A 12,045-nucleotide genomic window follows, 5' to 3' on the forward strand; every position below is an offset into this window, starting at 1 on the left:
GCTACTAATAGGCTTGGGTAAGAACTCTTTCCTTCTGAGAAATGTATAAATGACAGAAGTTTTTACCCTTTTTTGATTCTACAGAAGAAACCGAGTGAGAGTCCAGCAAACTTTAAGGATTGCAGAAACACAAACTTACTACAAACTACAGAGAACCATGTTATGGTCCAAAGAGGATATCACTTGTTTCCTCTTCGTCCTTGAATTATGCACACTAACAGTACCACCCAGTGGCCAGGAGACTCCATTATTGCCACTTCTCTATTCTGCCTCATTCAGTACACAGGTGGATCACATTAAGCTTGCATGTAAAGGTTCACAGACTGGTTTGTTTCTAGAAATTATTTGTAAAATGAATACATTTATTCTTATTTCTGTTTAAGGATTATTTAAATATATATATAAACAGGGACCTTCCTAAGTGAAGGGCCTCATGGAGATTCCATGCAGGGTCTCTAGCACAATTCTAGTTCACTCCACAATTCTTGTTTATCTCAACAACACTCTGGTGCTTGTTCTCAAACTGACAGAGATGTGTGCTCCAATGTGAGATGTTTGCTGTGGAAAGTAAGCTGCTTTTGTGTTACAATCATATGATTGTAGTTCACTATCCCTTTTAATTCAAGTTTCAGAGTGGTAGCCGTGTTAGTCTGTATCAGCAAAAAGAACAAGGAGTCCCTGTGGCACCTTAGAGACTAACAAGTATATTTGAGCATAAGCTTTCGTGGGCTAAAACCCACTTAATCGGACGCATGCAGTGGAAAATACATGCATCCGATGAAGTGGGTTTTAGCCCACGAAAGCTTATGCTCAGATAAATTTGTTAGTCTCTAAGGTGCCACAAGTACTCCTCGGTCTTTTAATTCAAAGATGTTTTGGCTGTGGTAGAATGAATGCTCGGAAGAAAATATTTTTTTCCTTTTTAAAGAAATGCATTATTTTGGTTTAATAGCATGAAAATAATGCTCACTAGTTATGTGCTTTGTGATTCTAATCCTCAAACATGCTATAAAGCATCTGGGAAATGTGTTTACAGATCAATGGAGGGAGGCGTCTGCTCCTCAGTTCCATCAGTCTGGCTGAAGTGATCACTTTCCTGTCATGACCAATGGGCAGATAGCATAGATCCCCAGGTAACAATTCCACAAAGGCATGTTCACAAGCTTTTCCAGGCTGTGGTTATTTTATCTGCCTTTTTATAGTGCCATTGTCACCAGCTGTTTGCAACAAAATTTTAACAGGTATTTACAGCTATGCTGGAGGGAAGAAAATAAAGGTCTTTAAGTGTCCAGTTTTAAATATCTCTCTAGGATCCTGTTAACCTCTGAGCTGTCACATTTCTTTATCACACTGGGTTCCTCCTTGCACATAGATCAAAACATTCAAGATCCAAGTTGATCTCTATCCCTTTCCTCCAAGACAGAGAGAGAAATTTACAATCTAAGCCTCAATTGTGCCTTTTAGTCACAGACCCATTGTGAGGGTGATGTGGAGTGGCACTATCCCAGGAAGCACTCATTGAGAAAGTTCACCTCATGGAGAGAGAATTCCTCCCCAAATTCCCCGGTATGCATGGTTAAGAACAATCAAAACCTCTCTTTTTATAGAAGCATTACGTTCATATCCAATATACAGAATGGATTTTCTTACCTAACATTGCTTGGTATTTTGTTCTGGTTTTTATGCGGACAGCTCTGTCTCACCAGCTGGGAGAGCACTGTTCTTTTAAGTAAACAAAAGCCTCAGAAACCAAGTCAATCCTTGGTACCAGTGGCTGTGGTACAGGTCTTTGCCAGAAGCAGGATGCATGCAAGGAATTTCTAATACTCAGTGATAATAGGTTAAGGATGTTTGTGCTGTGTTGCTTCTAAGCATCAGCTTCCCTTAGCAAATATTTGTCCCACAGAAACTATGTAGACAGCTTACAGACTGGCAATAACACCAGAATTAAAACAAAACAAAAAAAAACACCTTTTGTGTGTCTTTATGTCAGGCATTTCATATAAACTTTGAAATTTCAACTGGTCTCCAATGAGCCTATCAAGATTTAGGTTGGTTTATGCCAGGGGTTCTGAAGCTGGGGGTAAGGACCCCTCAGGGGGTCCCAAGGTTATTACATGGGGGGTCATGAGTTGTCAGCCTCCACCCCAAACCCAGCTTTGCCGCCAGCATTTATAAATGGTGTTAAATATATTTAAAAGTATTTTTAATTTATTAGGGGGTCGCACTCAGAGGCTTGCTATGTGAAAGGGGTCACCAATACAGAAGTTTGAGAACCACTGGTTTATACTATCAAGCGATCAGTTATGCTTTTACAAACCTCAAAAGTTAATTTCAACTGCCCAGCAATTTTTCAATTATTTACAAATCAGGAACTGATCTTTTAAATTAATTCCAGGACTCCTCAGCACTGTAAAATAATGTCTCTGAAATCATCCTGCTGTTCCATCCTTAATATAGGAAATCTGCTCCAAGCAAGTTTCTGTAATACTTTTAGACTGGTAAAGTCCATGATAATCATATCCTCATAAGGCCCTGGTGCAGAATAAATGGAAGAGTACCTGGGGAACTCCCCACATCTAATTCAGATCAGGATCCAATAGTCAGTCTTTATACGTCCAGCTAAATAGATCAGTATGGAATTCAGTAAAAGTATAATGAGACTGTTGTCCTTAAATTTATGGTGCTCTTTTCAGGCAGAATTTGGTGCAATATCTCATCATCACAGAGGAAATCCTGTATCGCTAGCCTGAGACCATGTGGATCTCTTTGCTCTCATTACCAAGCATGGACTAGTTCCTGGACCTGGCCATAATCCCAATTTTTTCCAGCTACAGTGCAACACAAGAGAGTGCCTCAGATAGATTTAATCAATGGGCCAAATCTCAGCAGGTGCAAATTAGTCTCATGTCACTGAAGTTGAAGATATGCCAGTTTATAACAATCGAGGAACTGGCCCATTGCCAACTTGAGACAGCATCTCTACTAGACTTCATCCAGACAAATGAAGGTGCCTACTCTACATAGTCCCTTTTGAAATGATGTTGCTGTCGTTACCAGTCCATGTGTGGTCTCCTAGGGTTTAACCTTTTCTTCTGAGAGTTTCTTATTTATTCATCAATAATTCATATCATGCATTTTATTGCCACTTTTGCCACATATATTATAAAAACCTATATTTAAAAGAAACTTTAGGTTGCAAAGTCAAACACTCAAAATTAAAGATGGATGGCGTTCACAGCATGGGTAGTTATTCAATATTTTTTTTTCCTCATCCCTCAATGTGTGGCATCATGCATTATTCATTGTAAGCAAACAAACACTGAAAACTGAATTATTAATTTCCTGGAGGGCTTTTCTGTCATGCCCTTGTGATATTATCTGGGGCTTCACAAGCATTAATTTATCTTCACAAAACCCCTGTGAGGTAAGGTGGTGCTTTTATGTCTATTTTACAGATGAGGGATTAAGGCCCAGAGATATTAAGACCAAAATTGTTAGAAGTAGCCACTAATTTTGGATGCCCAATTTGCTATAGCTATAGCCTGAGAGTTCACCGTTGAAAGAATTTATTTAGTATTGTCCAAAGCATAGTTCCCATTGACTTCAGTTTACTCCTGTGGGCATTCTGTGCCAAAAAAGTAAAAATTCTGCACACAACATTTTAAAATTCTGCAAAATTCTGCAGGTTTTATTTGTAAATACATAAATGTGGAGGCTCCAGCATGGCAGTGGGAGCACAGGCCCCTGGCTGCATAAAGGTGGGAGATCACCCTCCAGCCCTCCTACCCTCCACCTCAGGACATGGGCTCAGTGGTGAGGCTGCACCCGACCCTGACACAGCACAAAGGTTGGGCCTGCCCCAGAAATGCCCTGGGGCCCTGCCCCTCTGTGCCAGGTGCGCGGCAGGCAGGCTCAACCAGGCAGGATCCAAGTATGGAGGGGCTCAGTGTGAGGGGATCCAGGTGTGGGGTGAGAAGGTTCTGCGTGGGACCATCTGGGTGCAGGCAGTTCAGAGGGGGGAACTGAATGCACAGAGGCTTGTTGGGGGTGGTTCCAGGTGCAGGGGCAATGAGACTCTACAGGGGCTTCCAGGTGAAGGTGGTTGGGGCTCAGCAGGGGGTCTGGGTGTGAGGGGCAGGAGGGTGGGGTTCATAAGGGTGGGGGTTTGAGTGCAGGGAGCACAGTAGGGGGTGGTCTGGGTGCAGAGGTGGGGGTCTTGAGGGTTTGGTGGCAGGGAGGCTCCAAATGCAGGGGTTGAGATTCAGTGAGGTGGAGTCTGGGTATACAGGGTGAGGTTTGGTGTGGGGGATCCAGGTATGGGAGGTCCGGATGCTTGGGGGTTGGGTGGATGAGGGGAAGCAGCTCCTCCTACAGTGACCCCTCCCCCCAGTGGCTGAGGAGTGATGGGGGCAGGAAGCAGGGGAGGGTGTTGAGCTTCCTGCAGCCAGGGGGAGATTTCTGGAGGTGGGTCTGACACAGCCCCATCTGCTCCTTGCAGGGGAAGAGAAAGCCCCATCCTCTCCTGCCTCCAGCTCAGCTGGGAGTAGCAGCTGATCCCGATGCAGGGTAGGAGCCACCAGCAGTGATTTATCTCTCTGTTGACTGCTCCAGGTGCCTGAAACGATGTACCTGTGGTACTAGGGAAGGGTGCATGACTGCTCTTGCAACTTCCCTGTCAAAGTCATTTTTCTGCGGGGAAGCAAAGAAATCTGTGGGGGACATGAATTCTGTGCACGTGCAGAGGCACAGAATTCCCCCAGGAGTATTCAGCTGCAGCTGTGAGTGTTCAGCACTTCTGCAAATCATGCCTTAGATGTTTCAATTAGGCACCCAGAAAATGAGGAATACACAATAATGGCCACCTGTCAAAATTCTGCTTTAAATGACTTGCCCAGCATCACATAGGAGTTCTGTGGCAGAAGCAGGGATAGAAACCAGTTCTCTAGGGCAGGATTCAACTGCTTAAACTATGAGACTTTTCCTTTTCCTGCTGTTCCTTACCTCATTCACAATACACCTTCCAGCTTCTGCAATACATGAGATAGGGCACTATGCACAGCCATCTCCTTCACTACATAACCCTGATTAATCTCCAGAGCAGGTCCATCCTATGTGCTGAATGAGGCAGGTGTCCTGTGGAAAAAATAATATGTGATCATGTAATTAAAGACTCTCATAATACATATGCATAGGCAATCTTAACTGGAATTTCCTAACTTTAGAGTTCTTGACTTTGCAATCTTAACATTTTTAACAAAGTGGTGTGTGTGTTTATGTAATCTCCTAAACTTTTAAAAAGCAAATTGAAAAAATAGAAATTCCATCATGTTGGGACCACTGAGAGCATATCTACCTGCTCTCAGGTCTGATGCCTGGGTACACAGCAGCCCCATGCCACTGCAAGGAGCAATTGAAAGGGAAGTTTTGCTCACTTCCTACAGCCTGGAGCATGGTCAGTCACAGCATGGGAATCATAGGCGCCATATTAGCTGATTTAAAAAACGATTCAACCATTCACACTGCATGGAAAGTTTTGGTTAAAGTTTGGCATTATAAACAACTGAAAACGGGGTTTTATAATGGGAAGTACTGGGCAGTCTTAATTATAAGCATAGCTACCAGCTTCACGGATAATACAAATCCATCAGTATGTGGAACTGTGTACAGAGATACCTGAATTTTAATAAACCTATAAAAGGCATCCCCATAAAGTAAAGATTTGGGGTCCTTCATAGATACCATTTTCTTCTTGGAGCTGAGAATTTAAGAGGTTTACAGACCCAAGGATGGTAAAGCTGTTTCTGCTTTATCTTCTCTGCACAGGCATCGGGGCAGAAGTTGAATCTTCTTGTAACCAGTGGGTACCTCAGATCCAGAGAGCTTGGCTGCTGATGGTTTTTGTAGAAGTAGAGCCTGCACTCTGTTCCATATCTCTTTCCTTACTATCAGAACAATAGTAGTACAAATAGAGCACCTCGAGGAGGAGTGGCTCTCTCTCTCTCCAAGGCAGGTTAGGCATTGTGTAGGTGCATTCAACAGTGGTAAGATGCAAGGACAAGTAGCACTTAAATTCTTGTGCCAAGGGGTTCTCTCACTGCAGGAGTGGCCTGGTGTAGCAGCTGTCTCCCCATCTAGTGCCCCCCTGCTGACAGTCACTCTGTCACTGTGGTGTTTTCTGTTCCTGCAATTTGGCTCTCTGGCCTGGTCACATTTTAGTCCATCCCTTCTAAGGTAACAGAGAGTCCAAAAAAACTGTAGTCCAATGACCTTGCAGCAGGTCATCCATCTGTCTCTAGACTTCATGGTCCTTACGTGCCTTACCCCTTCATTTCCTTGGTGGCTGGTAGGGGAACCCACACCCATCCTCTTGGTTCCAGCCTAGGGATTCTGTAGCTGGCAGCCAAGAGCTATTCCCTCAGACCACTTGCTGCTTCCCTGGACCACTTCCTACCTCTTCCATCCACCAAAGAGTGACCACAGACTCTCCCCCTAAAGTCATTTTCTGCTACAAACTTTCTGGCTTTGTAATCACCACCCTGCCCCTCCTCAGCTGGGCTTCATCATCAATTAAGCCTCACTCTTGCTCTCTCACAGGTGTTGCCAGCTATGTTAATTGGCCTCTCAGGCCCCCATTAACCCCATCAGGGCCTGTGTGGGGTACACATCCTGTCACACCAGGCTTCTTACTCTTTCAATCTGCCATCAAGCTTTCTTCAAAAACACAACCCATGTTCCAAGATAACTATACTGCCTAACATTCTAATAAACTAATTTAAATGCTGTTGCTAACTAATACTATGAATATTCTAAAAATTTAATAAGAAGTAGTAGGGCCCTGAAGAAGGAAGCATCTGGTTCTTAATCCACTGCAGCTGGCAACTGGAAGGAACTGACCAAAACAGCATGCCCCCCTATTATAGCCTCACCCATAGAATGTCTAAGAGCACTGAAGGGCTGGGAGGGAGGGGGCAGAAAGGCACTCCAGCAGGCACAGCTACCTTAGGTTCCACGGTCTGAAAACCCAGTCAGCACATCCCAGGAGTGGGAATATGCAGAGGCCACTCAATGGGGAAAAAGTTCTTCCATCACATATTTCTCCGCTACAGGCGAACTGCTAAAATCAACAAGTATAGAAATAACTGCAGCTGAAGAGCCAAACAAAGGAAACTGAAGGAGGAAAATCATCATGCCAAGACCCACATTGTGTATATGGCTGACAAAAACTTTATAAAAGATCATATGACTATATGACTACTCGGCAGGGCTGGTTTTAAGATTTTAGGAGCCCAAACAGATTATTAATAGATTCCCAATCCTTTTATTTGCTCCTTCACAATGCAAATCTCTTCTCTCTCTTTTTCTTTCCTGCAATCAATACGCTTAGAGAGCAGCACACCCAATAATCCTACATTCAATTTGGGATTGTCCTAGAAAGAGCCTCTCTTACTAATCTAAGACTTTCCTTAGCAAAAAGTTTCATGGGTCCCAAAAGCCAGCTCTGTAAATCAACCGCATGACTTAAAAATAAACCTGTGGTTCAACATATATTTCTGGGAATTGTTAACATCAAAAACATAATGGACTGCATTGTGTAAAAAGTTTAGGGCATAATTTTAGCCAGTGCCTGATTTAGAGATTATGGATTAGGCCAGATTTGATTACTATGGGTTTCACAGAACAATATGGAGCTCATTTAGCAAAAACAACTGCAGTGATTTAATTAGCAGCTGCATTTTGATATGAGATTTGATGGCGTGAACTCAAAAGTAAGGACAAACTGAAACTAATTTCTCCGTGTTCTTTTGGATTTATGTCCAACAAGACTGCTGTGTCGTGATTCATTGATGCAGTTTATTTCCAGCCAGAGTGAGTCAAGACAGAAGCAAAATGGATAATGACTTGGCTTTGCTGAACTTTCCAGGCTATTCCTTGTCCTTGATGGCTATATTTGCTCTCCGGTGACTATACTGTTGCCTCAGTCGTTCACATTGTCATCAGGCTTGCTTGCAAATGAAAATTATCTACTGCATTTATGGGGAAACATGTGTAGTTCAGGATTTGGGGAGCAATGTGTGCAAAAACTATGGCAGTCTATTGCACCTTCTTGCTGAACTCCAAATGGCTGGGATTCATATATGTCTTTCTGTAATCACTAGCTCACATGGATATTTGACCACTACACCCAGTCAGACCTGTATGAAGTTCTGTGGGAGCAATGGAAAGCCTGTAACAAGAAATATGACTGTTTTAGGTGGAGTTCTCTTTTCTCTTGCAAGGTCATCATGGCTTTGGCTCTTGTGTTCTTCATGGCTCACATCTTAGTGGCAAAGTCTTGGAATCCTAATGTACCAAACAACATGTCCCTTTGGGAGTATGGTGATACTATGTTCTGTGGCTAGACTGGTAGATTTTTGCTTTTGTCAGGGAGTTTTCATCTGATCAAATCACAGTTCTATTTCAACAGAGCTCATGAGCTAAACAGACATTTTCCTACCACACACGCTATTTCAAGACATTCTTCTTTCTACAAGACAGACTATGTATGAACTAGATTAATACCAGCTAAATTTCCTAAAACCATTAGCCTTCGGGAGTATCATTTTACTTAACATCTAATACACTGACATATTCTTTTTTACCCTTCTCTATTATTACGCTATGAGAAGATTTCATAGCTTGATTTTATTAACAAAAGATCTGATTGTATATTTGCTAGTAATTCTTTTGATGAGAAGGCAGAAACCCTTAGAATCAAAATCATGTTTCTCAAGTGCACTTGTTCCACACTAAAGAGTGTCTTTCTAAAAATGGATAGAATTGCGGTGCAAAAATTCTACATGCACACTGGAAAAACATCTGATGAATCTGGGTTATAAGACTATGAAAACTAATGGCAGAAAGAAAACTATGTGCTGTGTGTAGAGAAATATAGTGACTCTTACTGTGACAGGTAGCTGATACACTTGACAGGCGATATGTTACTGACTTGTTACAGAATAATCGTATTTGCTAACAGACATCTAGTCCTATAGTTGTTGTTTTTTTTTAATTAAGCCATTAAAAAAGGTCTGGTTGTATGTTAGCACATTTTAATGAAAATTAGAATTCACTATTGTGCATTTGATTTTTCTTTGTTTGGTATTACAGTTTGTTCATTCTCAATTCTAACATGTCCTTCATATCTGCTAGAGAATTACAAATGTCTTAATTCATAGCCATATTGTGTTTTTTTCATAGTTTACATAAATGATTGTCATCTCATTGAATTTACTGTGACATAAGACAATCTGGTGAGAAGGCTTCATTTCATTGTGTTACCCATTGTCATGTCTCATTTTAAAAACTTGGACAATTAATTCACAATGATGCTGGAAACTATGTCCTAACTAACAACAGTTGATATGATTGATTTCAGATTTACTCATCTGCTGTACATTTGTCGGGTGAAAGGAAATCTTGTAGTGGGTCTGGAAGATTTTCAGTTCAGTCTCAATTTACTGACAACTTTGTAAATCCCTCTTTGACCGAAGCAGTTAGCCAAATAAAGGGTATTATGGATTGGCCTCAGTAGGAGATGAAACTGATGATAGAGTCAGATATAAGAATGGCAATACTAGGTCATACCAATGGTCCATCTAGCCCAGTATCCTGTCTTCCAACAGTGGCGAGTGCCAGATACTTCAGAGGAAAAGAACAGAATAGTGCAATTATTGAGTGATCCATCCCCTCTGTCTAGTCCCAGCTTCTGGCAGTCAGAGATTTAATAACTCCCAGAGCATGGGGTTGCATCCCTGACCATCTTGGTTAATAGCCATTTATGGACCAATTCTCCATGAACTTATCTAATTTTTTGCACCCAGTTATACCTTTGGCGTTTACAGCATCCTCTAGCAATGAGTTCCACAGGTTGACTGTGTGTTGTGTGAAGAAATACTTCCTTATGTTTGTTTAAAGCCTCCTGCCTATTAATTTCATAACGTGACCCCTGTTCTTCAGTTATATGAAGGGGTAAACAACAATTCCTTATTCACTTTCTCTGCACCATTTATGATTTTATAGACTTCTATCATATCTCCCAGCTGCAGTCAGTGGTTTGAGCATCGGCCTGCTAAACCCAGGGTTGTGAGTTCAATCCTTGAGGGGGCCACTTAGGGATGTGGGGCAAAAATCAGTACTTGGTCCTGCTAGTGAAGGCCGGGGGCTAGACTCAATGACCTTTCGAGGTCCTTTCCAGTTCTAGGAGATAGGTAGATCTCCGATTATTAAACAGTCCCAGTCTTTTTAATCTCTTCTCAGATGGAAGCTGTTCCATACCCCTAATCATTTTTGTTGCCCTTCTCTGTACTTTTTCCAACTCATATATCTTTTTTGAGATTAGGTGATCAGAACCGCATGCAGTATTCAATATGTGGGCAAACCATGGATTTATATAGTGTCATCATGATATTTTGTCTTGTTAGCTATCCCTTTCCTAACGGTGCCTAACATTCTATTCGCTTTTTTGACTGCTGCTGCACTTTGAGCTGATGTTTTCAGAGAACTATCCATGATGACGCAAAGATCTCTTTCTTGAGCAGTAAAAGCTAGTTAGACCCCATTGTTTTGTTTTTATAGTTGGGATTATATTTTCCAATGTGCATTACTTTGCATTCATCAACATTGAATTTCATCTGCCATTTTGTTGTCCAGTCACCCAGTTTTGTGAGATCCCTTTACAACTCTTGACAGTCAGCTTTGGACTTAACTATCTTGAGTAATTGTGTGTCATCTGCAAATTTTGCCACCTCACTGTTTACCCCTTTTTCCAGGTCATATATTAATATGTTGAACAGCACTGGTCCCAGTACAGATCCTTGTGGGACCCCATTGTATAGCTCTCTCCACTGCACTGTGAAAACTGACCATTTATTCCTACCTTTGTCCTATCTTTTAACCAGTTAGTCCATGACTCCTTACTTTGCTTAAGATCCTTTGATAAGGGGCCTTGCCAAAGGCTTTCTGAATGTCCAAGTACACTATATCCACTGGATCACACCCTTGGCCACATGTTTGTTGACCCTCTCAAATAATTCTAATAGATTGGTGAGGCACACTTTCCCTTTACAAAAGCTGCTTTGATGCTGTCCCAGCAAATCGTGTTCATCTATGGGTATGTCTACACTAGACATACACTAGACATTAGGTCAAATTTATATAAGTTGATTTTTAGGAAGCAATTTTATACAGTCGATTGTGTGTGTCCCCACTAAGCACAGTAAGTCGTCAGAGTGTGTCCACAGCATCATGGCTAGCATCGACTTTCGGAGCATTGCACTGTGAGTAGTTATCCCGCAGTTCCTGCAGTCTCCGCCACCCATTGGAATTCTGGGTTGAGCTCCCAATGCCTGATGGGGCAAAAACATTGTTGCGGGTGGTTTTGGGTACATGTTGTCAGTCATCCCTCCCTCCATGAAAGCAAAGGCAGACAATCGTTTCCTGCCTTTTTTCCATGCAGACGTCATACTGCTTTCAGCACATGGTGCAGTAGGACTGATAACTGTCGTCATCCAACCACCGCTTCCGCTGCAACTCTGCTCTCTTGCTCTCATGGTTCCATGAATTGACCTCACAGGTCCTCTTGTCATTCTTTATAAATATCTATTCTTGTGGCATCCGTCGTCATCCACCGCTTCCGCTGCAGCTCTGCTCTCCTGCAGATGCCATACCACAGCAAGCATGGAGCCTGCTCAGCTCACCACTGCTGCTGTGAGCATTGTAAATACCGCGCGCATTATCCTGCAGTATGTGCAGGACCAGAACCTGCAAAAGCAGGTGAGGCGGCGACGACAGCATGATCACGATAGTGATGAGGACATGGACACAGACTTCTCTCAAAGTACGGGCCCTGGCAATTTGGACATCATGGTGGTAATGGGGCAGGTTCATGCCATGGAATGCTGACTTTGTCCCGGGAAACAAGCACAGAATGGTGGGACCACATAGTGTTGCAGGTCTGGGACAATTCCCAGTGGATGCGAAACTTTCACATGCGTAAGGGCACTT

General features: G+C 42.5%; 1 protein-coding gene across 1 annotated transcript in view; it reads right to left on the reverse strand.

The window, feature by feature from the left end:
• Positions 1 to 12,045, reverse strand: part of LOC123351597 (claudin-34-like) — a 46,948-nt gene that overhangs the window by 16,257 nt on the left and 18,646 nt on the right. Inside the window, exon 3 of the transcript XR_006574062.1 lies at positions 5,005 to 5,136. The gene's annotated coding sequence lies outside the window, so the exon portion shown is untranslated. The remainder of the gene's footprint in view (positions 1 to 5,004; positions 5,137 to 12,045) is intronic.

The sequence above is a fragment of the Mauremys mutica genome, chromosome 1 (genome assembly GCF_020497125.1).
Source record: "Mauremys mutica isolate MM-2020 ecotype Southern chromosome 1, ASM2049712v1, whole genome shotgun sequence".
Classification (NCBI taxonomy): Eukaryota; Metazoa; Chordata; order Testudines; family Geoemydidae; genus Mauremys; species Mauremys mutica.